This window comes from Lynx canadensis, chromosome B3, assembly GCF_007474595.2.
Source record: "Lynx canadensis isolate LIC74 chromosome B3, mLynCan4.pri.v2, whole genome shotgun sequence".
Classification (NCBI taxonomy): Eukaryota; Metazoa; Chordata; class Mammalia; order Carnivora; family Felidae; genus Lynx; species Lynx canadensis.
In genome coordinates this window covers 6,478,699-6,500,620 of record NC_044308.2, presented here as the reverse complement: position 1 = coordinate 6,500,620, position 21,922 = coordinate 6,478,699, and positions in this window count along the sequence as shown.

Below are 21,922 nucleotides of genomic sequence, written 5' to 3'. Positions count from 1 at the left end.
ACAAGGCAAATGGCAGTAAGGGCTGTGTGACAGCTTCTAGCAAAGACCACAGTGGCTCTCAGAGACGGGACAGACAACAGATGGCACACTCCCTTCCTCTCTCTGGAAGGCCTCCTGCTGCAGTTCTGAGGACTTTTTTTGTAATGTTTGTTTATTTTTCAGAGAGAGCACGGGGTGGGGGGTGGGGTAGAGAGAGAGGGAGAGACACAGAGGACTAGAATCGTGCTCCAAGCTGACAGCAGAGAGCCCGATGCAGGCCCCCGACTCGGGAACCGTGAGATCACGACCTGAGCTGAAGTCAAGAGTTGGACGCTTAACCTGCCCAAGCCGTTCGGCGCCCCTCGTGCCTTTGGATGCCAGATGTGTCTGCAGAACTGTAAACCCATTTCCTGCTTGCAGTAGCAAACGGATGCCCGCTCGTTGCGGGACCTCCCTGGTGAGCGTGGAAGAGGGATCTCCCAAGGCCCTCTCCTTCAGAGTTAGCTCCCGGCACCTGACTCGTGAGCCCTTGGAGCGGCTGTCCCCGGTGGCTTCCCCCACACCTCCCAGAGACCTGTCAGGCCACCACTAGCTGTCCTGGCCTCCCCCCCGGGGGAGAACCACGGGCCCCTCTCCTGCTTATTCCAAGCACCCTGACCGGTTGCCCTGACTCTGCTGTTGAGATCTCAGCCGGCACCACCCCCTTGAGCGGGCTCTGACCCACCCCGTGCGGCCCAGTTCTCAGGGATCGGGCCCTGCGTTCCACACACCGCACGCCCCTCCTTGCCACTGCTCGGAGCAAGAATATCCTGTCCCCTTCGAGGTCCTTCTAGGCAGACTAAGGAGCAAATTGAGGTGAGACAAACAGGAGAAAATCAAATTTAATTTCGTACATTCGGAGAATCCACACAGACGTGGGCATTCGAAAGATGATGAGGCAAAATGAGGTACGTTAGGGCATTCTGAACGGAGAAGGGGGTAGGGGGGCTGGGCTTCAAGGGGAAGAGATGCAGGAAGATGAAAAGAGTAAATGTTTGGTAAACAAGTGTTTGCTGAGAGGCTCCGAAACAACGACAGAGAGGACTTTGATCAAACAGGCCTGGCCGAGTTCCGACTTCCTCGTGGCTGCTACCTAGTTCATATTCTAATGTCGTCAGGTGTCCTTCCGGAGCAGCTCCTCTATCTGAATTCTTCTTGGACCACAAGGGAGATAGGCAAGGAGCTTTTCCGGCATCTGACGGGTTTTGATTGTTTTGTAATTCAAAATCCTCTTTATGCCAAAGTAGCCCATCTTGGGGCAACCTACCCTTTGGCCCCTACAGCATCCCCCAAATGACTGCCCATTGCTAAAGTTGCCCTAGGTTGGGGCGCCTGGGTGGCTCAGTCGGTTAAGTGACTGCTTTGGCTCAGGTCATGATCTCAAGGTTCATGAGTTCGAGCCCCACATTGTGCTCTATGCTGATGTGCTCTATGCATCATCCTCTATGCAGGAGTGTGGCTCCTGCTTGGGATTCTCTCTCTCCCGCTCTCTGCCCCTCCCCTGCTTGCTCATGCATGCACATGATCACGCGCGCTCTCTCTCTCTCTCTCTCTCTCTCAAAAATAAATAAACTTGGGCGCCTGGGTGGCTCAGTCGGTTAAGCGTCCGACTTCGGCTCAGGTCACGATCTTGCGGTATGTGAGTTCGAGCCCCGCGTCGGGCTCTGTGCTGACTGCTCGGAGCCTGGAGCCTGTTTCAGATTCTGTGTCTCCCTCTCTCTCTGACCCTCCCCCGTTCATGCTCTGTCTCTCTCTGTCTCAAAAATAAACAAACAAACAAACAAACAAACAAACTTTAACCCCGGCCAACACAAAGCCCTCTCCTCTCCCCACTCCTCAGCAGGCCCTTCTATTTCTGCTCTTCCAACAAAATTTCTCCCAGGAGAGACTCTGGCTGTGGCCTGCCCCTCTCCCTACTTCATCAGGGCTCCCCTCTTTCATCAAATCTCCTTACTGTGCCCATTTCACAGTCGGGAAGACCAAGCACAGAGAAACCTCTCTCACTTGCTGATTGCCCAGGGACTCAGCAGCTGGGCGTCTTGCCCGGAAGCCCAGGCTCTGAGAGCAAGCCGAGTGGATCCTGGCTCGGGAGGCTGGCTCTCCTGGGAAGAGAAGCCTTCAGAGCCACAGCAGTGGGCAGCTCCCAGGCTCCCAGCTCTCCCTCCAGCCAGCCCTCCCTCCCTCCCTCAGCCATCGAGCTTGGACTGGGGGCAGGCGCCCAGGGGGCCCGGAAACTGCCTGCAGCCTCCCAGGGGACCTTTCAGACCCAGCTGTTGTTGAGGATCAGAGAGCCAGCCAGAGACCTGGCCACGGGGAGGCTGCAAAGGGGGCTGTTTGTAGAGGACAGCGGCAACACACACTTAACCACCGGTGACACTTCCTCATCAGCCCCCCCCCCCCCGCCAGCTCTCCCTGCCCCCTACCCCCACGCAGTCCCAGAAGGCCGGCTGGCACGGAGCACGGGCACGGAGAGTTCCTTCCAAGCGCGGCAGTGAGCTCCAGCCATGGGAGCAGATGCACATTCTCAGGGAGGCCGGGTCCCAAGGCCTTGGCAGGGACCATGCCAGCTGCCCATCGCCAGCGAGGCCATGAAAAGGAGGTGAGGCGTGGGAGCCGGTCCCTTGGAGGGGCCACCATGGGACCCACCGGGCGGCCATCAGGCCTTGGCAGGAAGAGAAAACATTTTTGCTCTTAGAGAGAGTAAAGAGAAAAGGCAGTGTGGCCCGGCGGGCCAACTTCGGCCAGTCTTGGAGGGGTGGAGAACAAAACCCTTTTTCTCCAGGTCCTCGGACCTTCTGCCAGCCTGGGCCGTCGATTGGTTCCTTCCCAGCTCTGGGGAGGTGTGGCGATCAGGGCCGCCCAGGGCCCATTGAGGAGAGGCCCTGAATAGACACATAGACAAGGAGACCCTGGCCCGCTGATGCTCCTTCCCAGAGCCGGCCTCACGGGCTTTGCATTCCGAGAGACCCACATTCGCCACCCAGGCCGCCTAAGGTCTGTGAACGGCAGATGTTTAAAACCCTAAAGACTCGGTATCTGTATGTAAATATCAGGAGCAGAGTGCCGCCACAGTGTGCCTTCACTCAAGGGGGTGGGGAGGGCAGACATCATGTTTATGCACCCTTGCTCGTGTGTGCCCAGAGTGTCTCTGGAAGGATAAACAAAACAAACAAACGAGCAAAATGGGCTCTTTGGGTTGACTACAGGAAGGGAAATGGGTGGCCGGCCGAGGAACATGGGAGGGAGGGAGGGAGGCTTTTCAGAGGGTACCTTTTGCAACTTTCAAGTTTTGAATGGTTTCAATGACTGTATATTGAAAAATATAATTTGAGGGGGGCCTGGCTGGCTCGGTCCGTTGAGTTCCCGACTTCGGTTCAGGTCATGATCTCACAGCTCTTGGGTTCGAGCCCCGCGTCGGGCTCTGTGCTGAAAGCTCAGAGCCTGGAGCCTGCTTCAGATTCTGGGTCTCCCTCTCTCTCTGCCCCTCCCCTGCTCGTGCTCTGTCTCTGTCTCTCTTTCTCTCAAAAATAAATTTTAAAAATTATTTTTAAAAAATTAAATAAATAATTTGAATTAGATAAACAAAACACAAGGGTAGCAGTGAGGTGAGGTCCCCGCTAGATTGCTGGGAGGATGAAGCAAGTTAATATCGATGAAACGCCAGCAGGATGCCTGGTGCGTGACGGGCCCTCAGGAAGCGGTGTCAGAGCCCTACGGGGTTCCGAAGCAGGTGCACCAGCCCGCACGGCTGGACCAGGAAGAGCAGGCACAGTGCTTCCTGCCACACGGGTGGGACCTTGAGGTCCAGAAGGGATGTGCCCAAGGTCACACAGCTGGACGTGATGGGTCATGGATCTTGGACTGGAATCCTGTTCCCAGGCTCCTCCTGGGAACATCTGTAGAAACTAGAAAAACTATTTAAGATCTCTGGAGATACCAACACCAGTGAGAATCAAACTCTTCGGAGGTGGCATGAATTTCAAGGTCAGCCTTCAGAAGAGCAAGCAGCCCCAGCCTTGGCTGAGCAGGGCAGACCTCTGGGTTGGGGTCTAAAGGCGGTGAGGCCGGATCTAAAATCTAGTCTCCTGCCGAGAGCCAGTCCACCCAAGAGGCCCATTTGTCGAGGGACCACATGCTTCCATCTGTGGTTTCTCTTTCCAGCCGCAGGCTTGGCATCGGCTAGAGAGGAATCCCTTTCCAAAATACCCCCAGCCCTGCCCTCACCCAGCAGCCTCCTCCTCTACCAAGATGGCATGCCTACTGTATACGGGGCCTTCAGCAAGTCCGTTGGGACACCAGGAGGTCTAAGGAAACTGTTGGAGCTTCTAGTTTCATTGGAAGCTAAGAGCAGAAGTCCTGGCTCTGCCACTCCCTAGCTGTGTGACCTCGAGTCACGTACTTCTCAGTCTGTAGCCTCTGCTTCCTCATCTGGAAAATGGGCATTGCAAAAGCAGCTGCCCAGCTCGTTCTGAGGGTTAAATGAGAATCCACAGAAGACGTGTAAACTGTCCATTGGAAGCGCCCAACCCGTGGTTCTATCAGCCACTGCCGTCACACAAGAGAGAAAGGGGAAAGATGCATTAAAAAAAATTTTTTTTTAAGTATTTGAGAGAGAGAGCGTGAGCGGCAGAGGGGCAGAGAAAGAGGGTGAGAGAGAGAGAGAGAGAGAGAGAGAGAATCCCAAGCAGGCTCCACACTGTCATCGCAGAATCCAATGTGGGGCTCAAACCCGTGAAACCGTGAGATCCTGACCTGAGCTGAAAATCAAGAGTCAGATACTTAACCAGCTGAACCACCCAGGCGCCCCCGGAAAGATGCATTTTAAGACAGACAGGACCAGGGGGGCCTGGGTGGCTCAGTCGGTTAAGCATCTGACTCTTGATTTCAGCTCAGGTCAGGATCTCACGAGTTTGTGAGTTCAAGCCCCACATCTGGCTCCTTGCACTGACAGTGTGGAGCCTATTTCGAATTCTCTCTCTCCCTGCCCTTCCTGCACATGCTTTCTCTCTCTCTAAATACATAAATAAAGTTAAAAATTTTTTTAATTAAAAAAATAAGACCGGACAAGAGGTTGGATGAGTGACTTAAGCCTACACAGCATTATCACTATCGGGATTCCCAGAAAGAATGCCAGGCTGGTCTAGAAGACGCCAGGGGCAAGTGGATCTTGCATTGGGCCTTGAAGCAGAGAAAAAAGGAGATGACATTCCAAGGAAGAGGCTCAGTGATGGCAAAGTGGGGGCTGGGAATGAGGCCGGCATGGGCGGCTGGAGGAACCAAGAGAGCAGGCTTTGTTTTGGGGGAATTAGCCCCTCGTCCTGTAGACGAAGCCCCGGGGTGTGAAGGCAGCCTCTGCCGTCCCCCCTGGCAGCACCCAGGCTGGGCCAGAGGCAGAGTTCCTGCTCTCGCCTCGTTGGTATCAGTTTGCCCCCTCTGTCTGGGTCCGGCTGCCAGGGCCAAGAATGCCTCAGGGGATTCAAAAACACCTTGGCTTCATTCCCGATCCCGGGAAAGGCCAGTGCGGACAGATGACCTGACACTGTGCCCGCTGCCCTCACCATGACTGTCCCCGTCCCGCAAGTGTGGCTCTGCCGCGATCAGAGTCCTTTGCTTGGACAGTCGATAGAACCTAGCACCACCTGCTCCTGGTCACACTGTGCATGCTCATTATCAGAACTTTAGAAACGATAGAAGCACTTCAAGAAGAAAAGAATCAACACCTTCGTCTCCAACCCAGAAAGAACGTCAGGCATCATTTGGCCATGTACGTTCTTCCAACCTTTTCCTATGCATGCAGCTTTGACAAAGTCAGAATTTGTGCCACATGGGACAGACTTCTCAATTGGCCTCGGGGTGCCTGGGCGGCTGTCGGTTAAGTGCCTGACTTTGGCTCAGGTCATGATCTCGTGCTTCGTGAGTTTGAGCCCCACACCAGGCTCTTTGCTGTCAGCGTGGGACCCATTCGGATCCTCTGTCCCCCTCTGTCTCTGCCCCTCCTCCGCTCATTCTCATTCTCTCTCTCTCTCTCTCTCTCTCTCAAAAATAAACATTTAAAAATCAAATAAAATGGCCTCACTGATCCCCACCTCCTGGAAGTCATGCCTTTGTGTGATGCCCTCCCTTTGAGTGTGAGCTCGACCCAATGACTTGCTTGTAAGGAGGAGAATGTGGCAAAAGTGATAGTGTCAAGTTTGAGATGAGGGTCCATCTTTTCTTAATTTTTTATGTTTGTTTATTTTTGAGAGTGAGAGAGCGCAAGCAGAGGAGGGACAGAGAGAGGGAGACACAGAATCGAAAGCAGGCTCCAGGCTCCGAGCTGTCAGCACAGAGCCCGACGCGGGGCTTGAACCCACGGACCGTGAGATCATGACCTGAGCCAAAGTTGGACGCTCAACCGACTGAGCTGCCCAGACGCCCCAAGATGAGGGTCCATCTTCCTGGCACTCTTTCTCTCCGGCTCTCCTCACAGGCTGTGCTGATAGGAAGGACCACTTGGCAATGAACCAATGACAGCGTCTCCAACCTTATGGTCCTGAATCCTACCAACAACCGCACGGGTCAGCCTGCAAGCAGATCCTGCCACTGTAGAGTCTCCAACTAAGACCGCAGCCCCTAGACGGCTTTGTGAGAAACTCAGAATAGGTGGACCAGCGCCACGGTTCAGGTTCCTGACGCACACAAAGTGTGAGATCATAAGTGTACATTGTTGGGGCCCCTGGGTGGCTCAGTCAGTTGAGCATCTGACTCTCGGTTTTGGCTCAGGTCATGATCTCGTAGTCGTGAGATCGAGCCCCATGTCAGGATCCACGCTGGATGTGGAGATTTTCTCTCCCTCTCCTTCTGCCCCTCCCCCATGCGTGTGCATGCACGCTGGCACACTCTCTCAACAAAAAAAGCACTTCTTTAAAAAAAACTTTCAAAAAATGAAATAAATGTGCATTGTTTTAAGCCACTGTATCTTGAAATCGTGTTATACAGCAATATACAACTAATAAATTATGTATATAATTTTATAAACTAATTTTAAAGGCTGACATAACCACATTAGCATTCTCTTTATCATATCTCTCTACAAACATCATGCTTGCTTGTTGCTTAATGCTTCATCCATAATTTGTTTAACCATCCTATGGTGGGTCCTTTGAATTATCTTCCGGTTTTCACTGTGCAGTTAACATTGTTATGCTTGAAGCATCAACTATAAGCAATCTCCTCAGAACATAAGTCCATAAGAATTACTGTGTCTGAGAGCATGATATACACCATTTAGCAGTAGGACTTATGATAAACTCCCCATCCTACCTCTTTAAGGTACAGTTTATCCTTTTAAATCCTGGGTCTATACACCAGACCACTCGACAAAGTTGCCATAAGGTCATGCTGAGAGCCAAGGATTTGGCTGGGGTCAGAGGTTAATATCTTAGAGAAGCCATAAAACAAGAGGTTCAGGTTCAATTTTCCTTTCCAGAGCATTTGGCCCTGAAGGAGATTGAGGGTACGCCTTCTAGATTCTGTTTACTACAAACTCAAACTGTATGTCTAAGCAAACCCCTTCTTCTCACTGTCTCTCAGGGTTCCCATTTATCACCGTGTGACTTTGGACAAGTACTTAACTTCTCTGTGCCCCCGTGTTCTCATATGTAAAAGTGGGGAGTAAAAATAATACCCACGTCATAGTATTGTGGGAGAATTAGATGATTTAAAATATGTAAAGTGCAGGGCACCTGGGTGGCTTAGCCAGTTGAGCGTCTGACCCTTGATATTGGCTCAGGTTGTGATCTTGGTGTTGTGAGATCAAGCCCGAGTCGGGCTCCATGCAGCCTGCTTGGGATGTTCTCTGTCACCCTCTCTCTGCCTGTCCCCCACTCATGCACTCTCTCAAAATAAATAAACATTTAAAAAATAAGGGGCACCTTGGTGGCTTAGTCGGTTAGGCGTCCGACTTCGGCTCAGGTCATGATCTCACGGTTTACGAGTTTGAGCCCCGCGTCGGGCTCTGTGCTGACAGCTCGGAGCCTGGAGCCTGTTTCAGATTCTGTGTCTCCCTCCCTCTCTGCCCCTCCCCTGCTCATGCTCTGTCTCTCTCAAAAGTAAATAAGATTTTTTTTTAATGTTCTAATAAAATAAAATATGCAAAGTGCTTAGAAAAGTGTTGTATATAGTGCTATTGTGTGCGTGCTCTCATTCTCCGAGGAGAGCGAGGTGATGAAGAGTTGAGCACACCCGGCTTTAAATTCTGCTGATTATGAGCTGTGTGACCTTAGACGAATGACTTAGCGTTTCAGAGATTTGATTTGTGGATTAGCCATGAAGCTAACGGAGCTTTCGGAACCCTCGTCTGCCAAGGTTCTGTACCTCATTTCGTGCAATGTTTAGAATTGTATCATTGCAATTTACATGTAATTTGCAACTGTGTAATTACAGAAGAGGGCCCCCAATGTTATAAGCTGCCGGGCCTCAAAAACCTGGGTTGATCCCTAAGAAAGGTGGTACCGTATGGGGTGGTTATAAAAATTGAACAAGGTAATGTGTTTAACGACTGAAAATAGCATGTGGCACATAGAAAGTCCTGACTTGTAGATAGTAGCTACTTCTTTGGAACATACGAAAATAGAACTTGCTTGCTTCTTTGTTGCAGGGGGAGGGGAGGCCTGTGTGGCTTAGTTGGTTTACGCGTCCGACTTCAGCTCAAGTCATGATCTCAGGGTTCATGCGTTTGAGCCCCTTATCGGGCTGTGTGCTGAGAGCACAGAGCCCGCTTGGGATCCTCTGTCCCCCCCTCTCTCTGCCCCTTCCCCTGCTCATGCTTGCTCTCTCTCTCAAAAATAAACACCAAGAACTGGCTTTCTTCCTTTTCTTCCTTCATACATGTAACCACTTAAAGAAACTTAATCTACAAAAACCAAATTTTAGAAACTTAAAGCAGAGGCTGATCATTCTAGTTGTAAATTGACTCACTGACGTTACTTCCTTTGTTTTTTTGAGTAATCTCTATGCCCAGTGGAGGGCTTGAATTCAGGACCCCGAGATCGAGTCATGCGTTCCTTGTACTGCGTCAGCCAGGCACCCCTCTGGCTTGACATTTTCAGTTGATGTCTGAAAAGCAGGGATCCGTCCGCTGGCCAACCAAACACAGTCACTGAGACACAGGAAGTGCTTGGAAATCCTGAGAGGACGTCCCTGCGGAGAACACAGGAATAAACACGCCTGGTACCCTGTGCGGCTAAACTTCATTGCCAAAGCTGGAAGAGGAGGGCGGTGGGTGGCCACACCCTCCCAAACCTAGATGACAGGACTCTGCCTTGTTTTTGTTTTTTGTAAACATCCGGATGACTTCCTTCTCTTTCTTTCATTAAAAAAAAAAAAAAAAAAAAAAAAAAATTTTTTTTGAGACCATAATGAAGGAAAGAACCCTCAGGTAGGCGTCCCTCTCGGCAAAGCCCCTGGTGATAACACAAGACAATAATGAGGAGGTTGAGACCAGGTAAATAAAGCCAGCGGTAAACAACAGTAAAAGGAGCAGTGGCTGGTGGAATGTGGGAGGGAGAGGATCCAAGACGGGGGCAGCCAGGCAGTGAGTCAGCCTGGAGGCTTGGCTGTCCCTCCTCCCTGCGGCCCCTTGGGGAGGCAGGGCTCAGACCAGGGACACGCCTGATAAGCCCGGTCAGAATCCAAAGGCCCCAGAATCCCCTCCTGGATCTGGTGTTCTCTCTCCCTCCGTGACTGTGGCTCCGTCCTCCACATCCAGCCACCCCTTGCTTATGATTCCAGCCTCTTGTATCCTAAAACAGAGCCTGTGTAAAGGACCCATCTCTTTCAACCAGGGGCGTTTCATACCTGGCACCCGGTGGCTTGTGTGGCCACCTCCTCACATGCCTACATGACCTTGGCTGCACCCGCATTTTCTAGACCATACGGATCCCCCCCAAGTAATGATTCTAAGCCCTGGCAATTCTGGGTAACAGAGTGGCAAGGGCACCGATGCCTTAGACTTGCACGGTGTTCTCCCTTGTGTGACTTTGACAGTCATGTAAATTCTTCCCTCGGTGCCATAAAATGGGGGGAGTGATAGCCACGTGGCCCGCCTTACTTGAGGGTCGTGAGGAGGAAGTGAGCTGCTGTGTGGGAAAGTGCCTTGCAAAAGGGAAGGTATGTAAGAAAGCTAGATCGTGGTAATAAACTTGGGAAATTTCCAGTCCCAGCCTGGTGTGGCACATTCTCTTTCCGTGTCCTGCAGCGACCTGGAAATGCTGCCTGGGCCCTTTCCCCAACCCCCGGGGTCTGTCTGTACGTCCCAGGCCAGTGCTCAGAGAGGTCTCCTCAGTGCCAGCTTGGACAGTGCCTGGGCCTTGTGAGCGTGTCTCACTGACTGCCCTCTCCCTGGGACCGATCTCCTCCACGTCTCTAACTTCCTGTTGATATCCAGCCCAGGACAGGAGACACCAGGACAGGAGGCAAGTCCCTGATGGCCGAGCATCCTCCGGGAAAGTGAGAATTCCATCTCTTCAAGTGTGGCAGGAGAAGGAGAAGTTCTATTGTTGAAAAGTCTGGGAAATTCTGCTGACCCAGATTCAACCTTCTCTTTCCCTTCCCTTCCCTGCCCATCAAGGAAATAAACAGTAACCTGCGGGGTTGGGACAACACAGTGACTAAGGGAGTAGTTGGGGGGTTTTAGTTTGCCCCTCCAGTCACCCTCTGTTTTGGGGATGTTTTAAAGGCAATTTTCAAATACATGGAAGTAAAGTAAATAGTAAAATAAACCCTTCGGATCACCTCCAGCAATTATCGATAATTAAGAACATGAAGGGGGGTGCCTGGGTGGCTCAGTCAATTAAGCGTCCGACTTCAGCCCAGGTCATGATCTCACAGTTCGTGGGTTCGAGCACCGCGTCGGGCTCTGAGCTGTCAGCACAGCCTGCTTCAGATTCCGTGTCTCCCTCTCTGCCCCTCTTGCTCGCACTCTGTCTCTTTCTCTCCCCAAAATAAATAAATAAAAAAAAGAACATGAAGGGGGAGAGATTTAAGGACCAATCCCACGGCCCGAATTCCAGTCTGACCACCAATTAGTGCTGAGACGCCGGGCAAGTTCGATCTTTCTAAGCCTGTTCCCTCCCGCATTAAGTGGGAATGATAACTGGGAATAATCACCTTGATAACTCCTCGTTCTTGAGGCGTAAATGAAATAGTAAATGAGATAGGGTAGCCCTAAGGCACTAGCTGAACGTCCCCAACAAGGAACGTGCTCGGTCATTAGTGATAATCATTGCCAGAGACCATGTGCTAGAGGCTAGGAGTGTGGGCGGGGGCAGGCCGCCCCAAGATGGGCCACTTTGGCAGGAAGGTTACTTTGAGTTAAAAGCAATCAAAACCGCCCAGGTTCAGGAAAAGCTCTTCACCTCCCCCACAAAGGCCTGCTTGTACCAGGAAGAGGGCTATTAACAGAAATTCCTGTTTACCCAAGAAACATGTCTGTGTAATAGGGCAACCTTTGTTTAGCAAACAACTTCTCTCACCTTCCTGCTAATGCTCTTCCTCCCCCAGACCCCCACCCCTCTCCTTAGCTCAAATAAGCATCATGTTGCCTGCCTTTGGAATTTACGTGTCCCTGTGGATTCGCCCTATGTATGCTATGAAATTTGATTTTCTCCTGATAATCTGTCTCCTATCAATTTGATTCTTAGTCCAGCTAGAAGGACCTCGAAGGGCAGAGAAAATTCTTCCTCCCCAACAGGGTTCTGGGGCCAGACTGCCTGTGTTTGAATCCCAGCTCTCAGTTTCTAGCTGTGTGACCTCGGATAAGTTGCTGGCCCTCTCTGTGCCCCAGTATGTTAACAGCATTACCTACCTCCTGGGTGTTTTGTTAGGCATGTGCAAGTATAGCATAGGGAACAACATTTGGCCCATGGTAAGGGCTCCATAAAGGTTGGCTTTGGCACTGTTAACACAACCTGTTGAACTTCACTTGTTTTGACATTTTGTACATTCCACTCACACCTATACGCATCCTCTTTCAGAAGTGGAATCTCAAGAGTAATCTTTGGGAAAGTCTGGAAGAAGGAAAGAAGGAAAGTCTCAGGAGTCTCCCTTCCACTGGACCATGCCACTGAGGCCCCTGCCATTTTCCTAGCAGAAATATCAGACCCGCGGGCCTAAGAGTTACATGTTCTGATTTCTTGCTCTTTATGTGGGTCACAGATTTTTCACAGGGCATTCAGAAGTGCTTTTAGGTTAAGTTGACACAACCTTGAAAAGCTGGAGTCATAAACCAGGAGAGGCTTCACAGAGTTCTCTGTCCCCCAATAGCTGAACAAAAAGAGTCTCATTTCTTGAAACCTTTAAAATGCTGCCTGACCCTTCACAGAGCCCCGTCACCTGGAAACCCTGGAGTAGCATCTGGGGACGAGTCCGTTTCGTTATTCTCCCCTCAAGGAGCAGGCACTCACCAGGTATCCCGCGGGTGCCAGGCCCAGGATGAGGGGACAGGGCGTGCCCACTTTTCCCTGGGGGGAGGGACCCTCAGCTGGTCACTTACCACATCTGGGCTTTCTTTTTTTGATAGGGTGCACCCAGATGATATCCAGAGTCCCTTGCAAACATTGCCTTTTGTGATTATGTAATTCTACTTTTTTTAATGTTTATTTATTTTTGAGAGAGAGATGTGCACGGGGGGGAGGGCAGAGAGAGAGAGAGGGAGACACAAAATCGGAAACAAGCTCCAGGCTCCGAGCTGTCAGCACAGAGCCTGACGTGGGGCCGGAACTTACAAACCATGAGGTCATGACCTGAGCCAAAGTTGGACGCTTAACCGACTGAGCCACCCAGGCACCCCTGTAACTCTATTTTTGACGTGAAATGCTACTATTCGAACGATCTGATTCTTTTGCCCAAACAAAGGGGGAGTGGGAGAGAGAAACTGGGGGGCCTGTGGCTTCTGGAGATGGGGGTTCACCTCTCGGCCCACATCTGCCCACACCACCTCCTGCATCCAGATATTTACAGAGGTGGAAACCACAGTTTTTTCGCAGCTTTCAGACGGTGTGGCCAGCTCATCCCATCTGACCCCCTGTTTTGTTTATCGGGGGAAAACACCAAAAAACCCTACTACCAGGGTCCCAGACAGGCTGAACCCATGACCTCAGGGAAGGCAGTGACCTGGGCTTGTGCCAAGAGGAAATCGCAGTGGCCTGAGGAGGGCTGGGCCTTCTGCTGATGCCGCAGATAGAATACCACGAACTGGCAGGAGACCCTCTGAGCCCACGTCCTGACCTCTTCACCCCACTGCCTGCTTCTACAATCGTGCTCCCACGGACTCCTCGCAGGGAAATGACTTCCTTTACTCTCAGTTGGATTAATTAAAGAATACAGTTGGGACGCCTGGGTGGCTCAGTCAATTGAGTGTCCGACTCTTAGTTTCAGCTCAGGTCACGATCTCACGATTGGTGGGATTGAGCCCCAAATCGGGCTCTGCACTGACAGCACAGAGCCTGCTTGGGATTCTCTCTCCCTCTCTCTCTCTCTCTCTCTCTGCCCCTCCCCCAATCGCACATTTTCTCTCTCTCTCTCTCTCTCTCTCTCAAAATAAGGAAATAAACATTAAAAAAAAAAAAGAGTTTAGGGGCACCTGGGTGGCTCAGTCGGTTAAACATCCAGCTTCAGCTCAGGTCGTGATCTCAGAGTTTGTGAGTTTGAGCCCCGCATCGGGCTCTGTGCTGTCAGGGCAGAGCACATTTCAGATCTCTCTCTCTCTCTCTCTCTCTCTCTCTGCCCCTCCCCCACTTGTGCATGTGTGTGTGCACTCCCAAACTTAAAAAAAATGAAAATAAATAAATAAATAGATAAATAAATAAAAACAAGCCGTTAAGAAGGGCAGTTGTCACTCTGGAAAGAAAGCTGACCAGGGGTGGTAGGTTGAATCATGGTCCCCATTATCCACCGTCCCTTCCAATAAGAGGAAAATTGGTCCCTGCCGTGAGATGTGTGGCACCTCCCTGAGGACAGACCCTTTCCCACCCCCTTGGCATGCCCGGCCATGTGATTCAGTATGCCCTGTGACATGAAGGCGGAAATAGCCCAGGCGGCTCTGAGCAGAAGCTTTAAGAGCCATTGCACATTTCCTCCAGAGGTCTTACCCTTTCCTTCTGCGTTGAGAATACGGGGTTCCAGAGCGGCTCCTCCTTCAACCCGGGTCCTGGACTGGGGAGTCGCACCTGCAGCCACCGACATTTAATGGGACTGAGAAACGGGCCACGCTTGTTCTGCACCACTGAGATTTGGGAATCGTTTCCTACTGTGTCATGACCTCACAGAGGCTAATCCAGCAGTGTTGCCCAAGGTGGTGTCATGGCATCCCTATTTTTCTCTCCTGCCTATTCAGGTTAAAATCTGAACACTGACGACACCAAAATAAAAAAGCTTTTGCACGGCAAAGGAAAACTATCAACACAATGAAAACACAACCAACCAAATGGGAGAAGATATTCACAGGTGATATACCCTATGAAGGGTTAACATGTATGTTGATGTTATTAATATATATCAATGTTAATGTTATTAATATATAATTATATTTATATTACTATGTATAACCAAAATAGATAAATAACTTCTTTTTTTTTTTAATTTTTTTTTTCAACGTTTATTTATTTTTGGGACAGAGAGAGACAGAGCATGAACGGGGGAGGGGCAGAGAGAGAGGGAGACACAGAATCGGAAACAGGCTCCAGGCTCCGAGCCATCAGCCCAGAGCCTGACGCGGGGCTCGAACTCACGGACCGCGAGATCGTGACCTGGCTGAAGTCGGACGCTTAACCGACTGCGCCACCCAGGCGCCCCTATAAATAACTTCTACAACTCAGCACCAAAGACACAAATAATCTGACTAAAACCACAGGCAGAGGCCCTGAATAGACATTTTCCCAAAGAAAACATAGAGATGACCAACAGACACATGAAAAGATGCTCAACATCAGGGAAATGCAAGTCAAAACCACAGCGATGTCACCTCACACCTGTCAGAAATAAAAAAAAGACAACAAGTGTTTGCAAGAATGTGGAGACAGGAACCCTCATGTACTATTGGTGGGAATGCAAACTGGTGCAGCCACTGTGGAAAACAGTATGGAGGTGCCTCAAAATGTGGAAAACAGAATTCCCCTACGATCCAGTAATGACACACTACTATATTTGCCCAAAGAATGCGAAAACACTAACTCAAAAGGATATATGCACGCCTATTTTACTGCAGCATTATTCACAATAGCCAAGATATGGAAACAACCCAAGTGTCCGCTGATAGATGAGTGGGTAAAGAAGATGTGGTGTGTGCATAATGGAATATTACTCGGCCATAAAAAAGAAGATCTTGCCATTTGCAACAACATGGATAGACCTAGAGAGTATAATGCTCAATGAAATAAGTCAGAGAAAGCCAAATACCATGGGATTTAACTTATATGTGGAACCTAAGAAAACAAATAAGAAGGAAAGAAGTAGGGAAGGGAAGGAAGGAAGAAAGAAAAAGAAAGAAAGAAACCTAAAAAAAAAAAAAAACAAGGAAGGAGGGAAGGGAACAGAGAAAGAAAGGAAGAAAGAAAGGGAAGGAAGAAAAAAAGAAAAGGAGAGAGACCCATAAATACAGAGAACAAACTGGTGGTTGCCAGAGGGGAGGGGCTGTGGAATGGGTAAAACAGGAGAAGGGGATTTGAACAGAAAAAATTTAACCCCCCCCCAAAAAAAAAATCTCTGAGTCCCCATTCCATCATTATCTCACCCCTGGTTGGACAGCACTGGTCATAGGAGAGCATCAGGACTTGTGCGGAACCAACTCTAACCAGTGTTCAAATCAACAGTAGCTAAACCTCAGGAAACCGCCAGCCGTCGATTCAAAACGGTGAGTCATGTGAAGGCGGCGCTGTTTCCCACTCCGTAGGATTCTCTGCTCTCTGGGGATATAAACACACAAAATGTGGTCGTTCTGTTTCCCATCTTCCCGACTGCAGTGGCCCTGGGCTGGCCGCCCCCAGACCAGCCACAATGGCATATTGGTTATTTTGAATTTAAGTTACTTAAGGAACAGTCCCTGCGGGAACAACACCCTGACTCCCCTTCACCTCCAGATGAAAGAAACAATCCCTCGTGTGAAAGGTACTTCGCTCCACAAGGAGGTAGACAAACGTCTGTACCATCAGAGAAGGGGAATGCAGAGCTGAAGTCCACATACACAGACCTTTTTACTTTTACTAATTTACTATCCCAGGCCAAATTCTGTTTCGAATTCCGTTTTTGTTTTTTAAGAGAGAGAAAGGGAGAGAGAGAGAGAATCCCAATTAGGCCCCATGCCGTCAGCACAGAGCCTGATGCAGGGCTCGATCTCACGATCCATGAGATCGTGGCCTGAGCCAAAATGAAAAGCCAGATGCTTAACCAACCAGGCCACCCAGGCGCCCCTAGAGTTCCTTATTAATTGAAGCTCCTAAACATAAGGGGTTTGGAGTTGTTGCTTTGTTCGTTTTTACCCTGTCGATTTCTCACAGGGTGTTGTTTCTCTAGAAAGTATAAAAGCTGTTTTCCTTGGAAGCACCTGGTTGGCTCTGTCCAGAGCATGCAACTCTTGATCTTGGGGTTGTGAGTTCAAGCCCCATATTGGGCCTTGACCTTACTTTAAAAAAAGAAAAGAGTGGGGGCACCCGGGTGGCTCAGTCGGTGAAGCATCCGACTCTTGGTTTCAGCTCAGGTCATGATCTCTCAGTTCATGAGTTCAAGCCCTGACTCAGGCTCTGCACTGACAGTGGCTGGCTCTCTCTCTCTCTCTCTGTCTCTCTCAAAATAAAAATAAACATTAAAAAAAAAAGGCTGGGGCGCCTGGGTGGCTTGGTCGGTTAAGCGTCCGACTTCGGCTCAGGTCATGATCTCGCAGTCTGTGAGTTCGAGCCCCGCGTCGGGCTCTGTGCTGACAGCTCAGAGCCTGGAGCCTGTTTCCGATTCTGTGTCTCCCTCTCTCTCTGCCCCTCCCCCGTTCATGCTCTGTCTCTCTCTGTCTCAAAAATAAATAAACGTTAAAAAAAAAATTTTTTTTTTAAAAAAAGGATGCCCGCCTTGATCATCTCTTTGGGTCTCAGTTTCTTCATTGTGTCCACGGTGCTTAAGTTTTATGTGTCAATTTAGCTAGGCCGTAGCACCCCCTTATTTAATCAAACATGTACCGAGGTGTGGCCGTGAAGGTGCTTTGTGGACGCGCTGACTTCCAGTAAAGAATAGGATCCCTGAGTCTTGTGCGTGAGCCTCAAATAGTTGAACGCCGTAAGAGCGAAAACTGAGGTTTTCTGGGAAGGGAAATTCTGCAGCACCACTTTCTGCCCAGATTCCCAGCCGGCCCTACAGCTTTCATACTCAGCAACCTGGTCCTTAAAATAAATCGCTCTCCCTCTCTTTCCCATTCCTCCCCCTCTAGAACCAATCCAGGTTTTGCTGTAATCCTGGGAGGGGACCTGTTCTCACTGTCTGTGGGGCTTCTGGGACTGGGGCCCCTGGTCTCAGCAGGTACTATTCACACTGGGGGAGATGAGGGGGTCTTTGAGATGGGGGTGCCCCTCCTGACCAGCTCTGCACAGAGTGGGCTGGGGAGCCCCTCCCCCTCTTCGCTGTCCCCCCACCCCTGATTGCCCCCACAGCAAGCAGGCCATCCTTTGCTGACTTCTTTTCCCCTTTAAATCTGTCCTTCAATGTAACTTCATCAGCATAAAAGCAAGTCTCTTGATCAAAGATTTATCGGCCTTTCTCCTTTTGGAGATGACCTATCCCTGCAGTCTCCGTTCTTTTTTTCTGTCTTTCCCACCCTGCCCCCCCCCCCCCCCGATTCCCTCTCTTCCTCACTCTTTCCTCACATTTTCTCTCATTCACACCAAAGTGAGGACAATCAACATAGTGGGACAGAGAAGCTGAGTGCCCTGGGAGGTAATTATAAAGGGCAAGGGCAAAGGGGCGCCTGGGTGGCTCAGTCGGTTAAGCATCTGACTTCAGCTCAGGTCATGATCTCGGGGTTTGTCTGTCTCCCTCACTCTCTGCCTCTCCCCCGCTCGTGCTCTCTGTCTCAAAAATGAATACACATTAAAAAAAGGGGGGGGGCACCTGGGTAGCTCAGTCGGTTAAGTGTCCGACTTCGGCTCAGGTCATGATCTCGCAGTCTGAGTTTGAGCCCCGCATCGGGCTCTGTACTGACAGCTCAGAGCCTGAAGCCTGTTTCAGATTCTGGGTCTCCCTCTCTCTCTGACCCTCCCCCGTTCATACTCTGTCTCTCTGTCTCAAAAATAAATGAACGTTAAAAAAAAAAAAAAAAAAAAAAAAAAAAAAACAGAACAAAGGCAGGAAACAAGCCAGCCCCGTGGCTTGGAAGGACAGGGACAGGCACAAGTGTAGGAGACACTCCAGAGACCCAGTGGGCAGAACCCGGGGCCTGGCAGTGTCTGAGAGCCTGGTCGGCTGGTGAAGCCATTTACTGACACAGGAGACAAAGCATACGAAGAGAGCTGGTGAAGGGGTCGTGTGGCACAGTGGTTTCTGATAAGAGTATACGTTTGGTTCTCATGGGTTCTGGCATCTAGCTCCTAAAACCCTTGGAATTTCCTAAGAAATGAGAGCAATCAAGTTTCCCTTTGTTATTCATGGCAAGAGGCTTTCCATCACACAAGTTTATGTTAATGAGTGACTTATGGAAAGCCCCTGGGGTTCGGAAGGCTGGTAGCCAAGTTCAAACCTAAAGAAGGAGAGAGTTCAAACTCTGAGCCCCACTTGCCCACCTCTGGGGAAGGGAGAAGGGATGGTGACTGAGTTGAGTCACCTACTGCCAACGATTTAATCGAGTGCCTATGTGACGAAGCCTCCACAAAGACCCTCCAAAAGGATGGGTTAGTGAACAAGAACGTATCCAAGAGACAGGAGGGTGGTGAGGTCCGAACTCCACAGGGACAGACGCCCAGACACCTCACCTGTGTATCTCTGCAGCTGGCTGTTCCTTTAGCCTTTGTGATAAACCGGTGATCCAGCCAATATGCTGTTTCCCTGAGTTCTGTGAGCCACGCTAGGAAGAGGTCGTGGGAGGGGTCCCTTGAGGAAGCGGTCGTGGGAACCTCCGATTTAAACCGAAGGCTCAGGGGACGCCTGGGTGGCTCGCTCGGTTAAGCGTCCGACTTCGGCTCAGGTCACGATCTCGCGGTCCGTGGATTCGAGCCCCGCGTCGGGCTCTGGGCTGACGGCTCGGAGCCTGGAGCCTGTTTCCGATGCTGCGTCCCCCTCCCCCGTTCATGCTCTGTCTCTCTCTGTCTCAAAAATAAATAAACGTTAAAAAAAAAATTAAAAAAATAAAAATAAACCAAAGGGTCAGAATCACGGGTCACAATCTGGACCTGTGACCGGCGATTGGTGTTTGGGGAGGGGCCAGTCTCTTGGGACTGAGTCCCTAACCTGTGGGATCTGATGCCATCTCTGGTTAGACAGTGTCGGAACTGAGTTAATTGTGGGATATCCAGCTGGTGTCGCAGAATTGTTCAGGGTGGGGTCCCCCCACCCCCACAGACACACACATATCGGGTGACCAAAAGTGTCCGGAGTTAATGGTGGAGTAGTGACACTAGAGGAGCCACACAAGAGTGTTTTTTCCTTACAGGTGGAGAAAGTGATTGCAGTTAAGATTTTTTTTCCTTTTTAATTTATCGATTGATAGTGATCTCTATGCCCAAAGTGGGGCTCAAACTCCCAACCTCGAGATCAAAAGTCGCCTGCTGTACCGACTGAGCCAGCCAGGTGCCCCGATTGTGGTTAAGATTTTAAGGTGTCTGGGGCGCCTGGGTGCCTCAGTCGGTTAAGCATCCAACTCTTGGTTTAGGCTCAGGGCATGATCTCATGGTTCGTGAGTTCCAGCCCTGCATGGGGCTCTGTGCTGACATTGCGGAGCCTGCGTGGGATTCTCCCTCTCTCTCTCTCTCTCTCTCTCCCTCCCTGCCTCTGCCCTGCTCCTGCTCTCTTTCTCTCAAAATAAATAAATAAACTTTTTAAAGATAATAATATAAAACATTAAAAAAAGATTTTAAGTTAACTATGAGACAGCTGTGTGAACGGAGCAGGTGCGAGGAAGTCTAGGGCTGAAGCTCAGGAGAGTTGTGCAGAAGGTATGTGTGGACACAAAATACAGGACAGGGAGGGAGAGGTATAGCTGTGGGGGTGGATGTGATCGGCCAGAGAAGAAGTCTCTTGAGTGACAGGAGGCCTTGGGGCTGGCTGCTGGGGACATTCCGGGCACTGAGAAGACCAGCAAATTAAGAGGTACCAGGAAAGAGGAAAAATAAGGGCCAGGAGAGGCAGCCCATGTGGAAGTTCCAGGGAAGGAGAAGAAAGGAAACAGAGTGGAAAAAATAGAAGAAAATATCCATAAGCTGAAGAAAGGCCTGAATCTTCAGACTGAAACAAACCCCAAACCCAGTAAAACCCCTAGACACAGCCTGATGATATTATAGCTCTCTAAGGATAGAGAAAAACATGCTAAAAGTTTCTGGAGAGAGAAAATCAGGTCACCTGCAAGATAAATATCCAACTAGGCTTAAACTTCTCATCCGCAATATCGGATTCTAGAATATAATTGAAACAATGCCGTCTAAAGTCTCAGGAAGTGTTGTTTCGACCCTGGAATTGTATGCCCAGCCGAAAGATCGAACAAAAAATTTTTCAGATGCAGAAGAACCCAACATTGACTCCACACATGATTTTTCTGGGAAAAAAAAAAATCCAGGGACATACTGTAGCAAAATGAAAGGGGAATTTAGGAGAAGGAAACTGAAATTAATGGAGGAAGACAATATGGGGGGGGGGGGGGGGGGGCGGGAATCCCAGAGTGGCAGCTGTCCAGAGACCTGTAAATTAGTGGTTCAACTGGAGCAGGAAGTCAAAGAGTCACATGAAGACTGCTTTCAGGGAGAAAGTGGATTCAAATCAACGGTGAGTATTAATCAGTATGATCTTCATTCTCCACCTCAATAAGAAAAGGGGGGCCAATGAAAGAAAAACTCTAGGAAAAACAAAAGAAAGTCAGGACCCACATATGAAGCAAGCTACCTTTCTTCCTTAAGTTTATTTTGAAAGAGAGCGCGTGCGCACATGCACAGGAAGTGGGGTTGGGGGGAGGGAAGGGGGGGAAGAGAGAATGAAAATTCCAAGCAGACCCCTCGACCTCAATACAGAGCCCAACACGTGGGGCTCGATTCCACAAACCATTAGATCGTGACCTGATCCAAAATCGAGAGTCAGACACTTAACTGAGCCACCCAGGGGCCCCTCTATGTATGTATGTATGTATGTATGTATGTATGTAAGATCTATGTTCGACATGGGGCCTGAACTCACAACCCTGAGGTCAAGAGCTGCATGCCCCTCCAACTGAGCCATCCAGGTGCCCCAGACTTTTTACTTTTTAAATTAAGGTATAATGTACGTGAAGGAAAATGCTCAGACCTTACAAGGGCAACTTGGTTGGTTTTGACAAATGTGAACACTTAGTTAACATCATCCACTTACACCGCCATCGAGAGGAGAAACATTTCCATCACCCGAGGAAATTCCCTCGTGTCTCCTCCCCGTGGAGCCTCTCCACCCAAAAGCAACCACTGATCCAACACAAGCTAATACCGAGAACTAGACAGAGCATCATAAACAAGAGTCCATCTGATCTTGATTCTTAGGGCATCTCTTTCAAGCAACACAAGTGTAGTGGAAAGAAGTCCATGGACTTCTTGAGGGATCCGATAACAATTCTTGGCCCTAAAATTATAAATGATATTCTGGTATTTATTTCCTGGAGTTGCTATAACAAAATTGCCATAAGCTTGGTGGCTTAAGAGAAATTTCTTCTCTCCCAGTC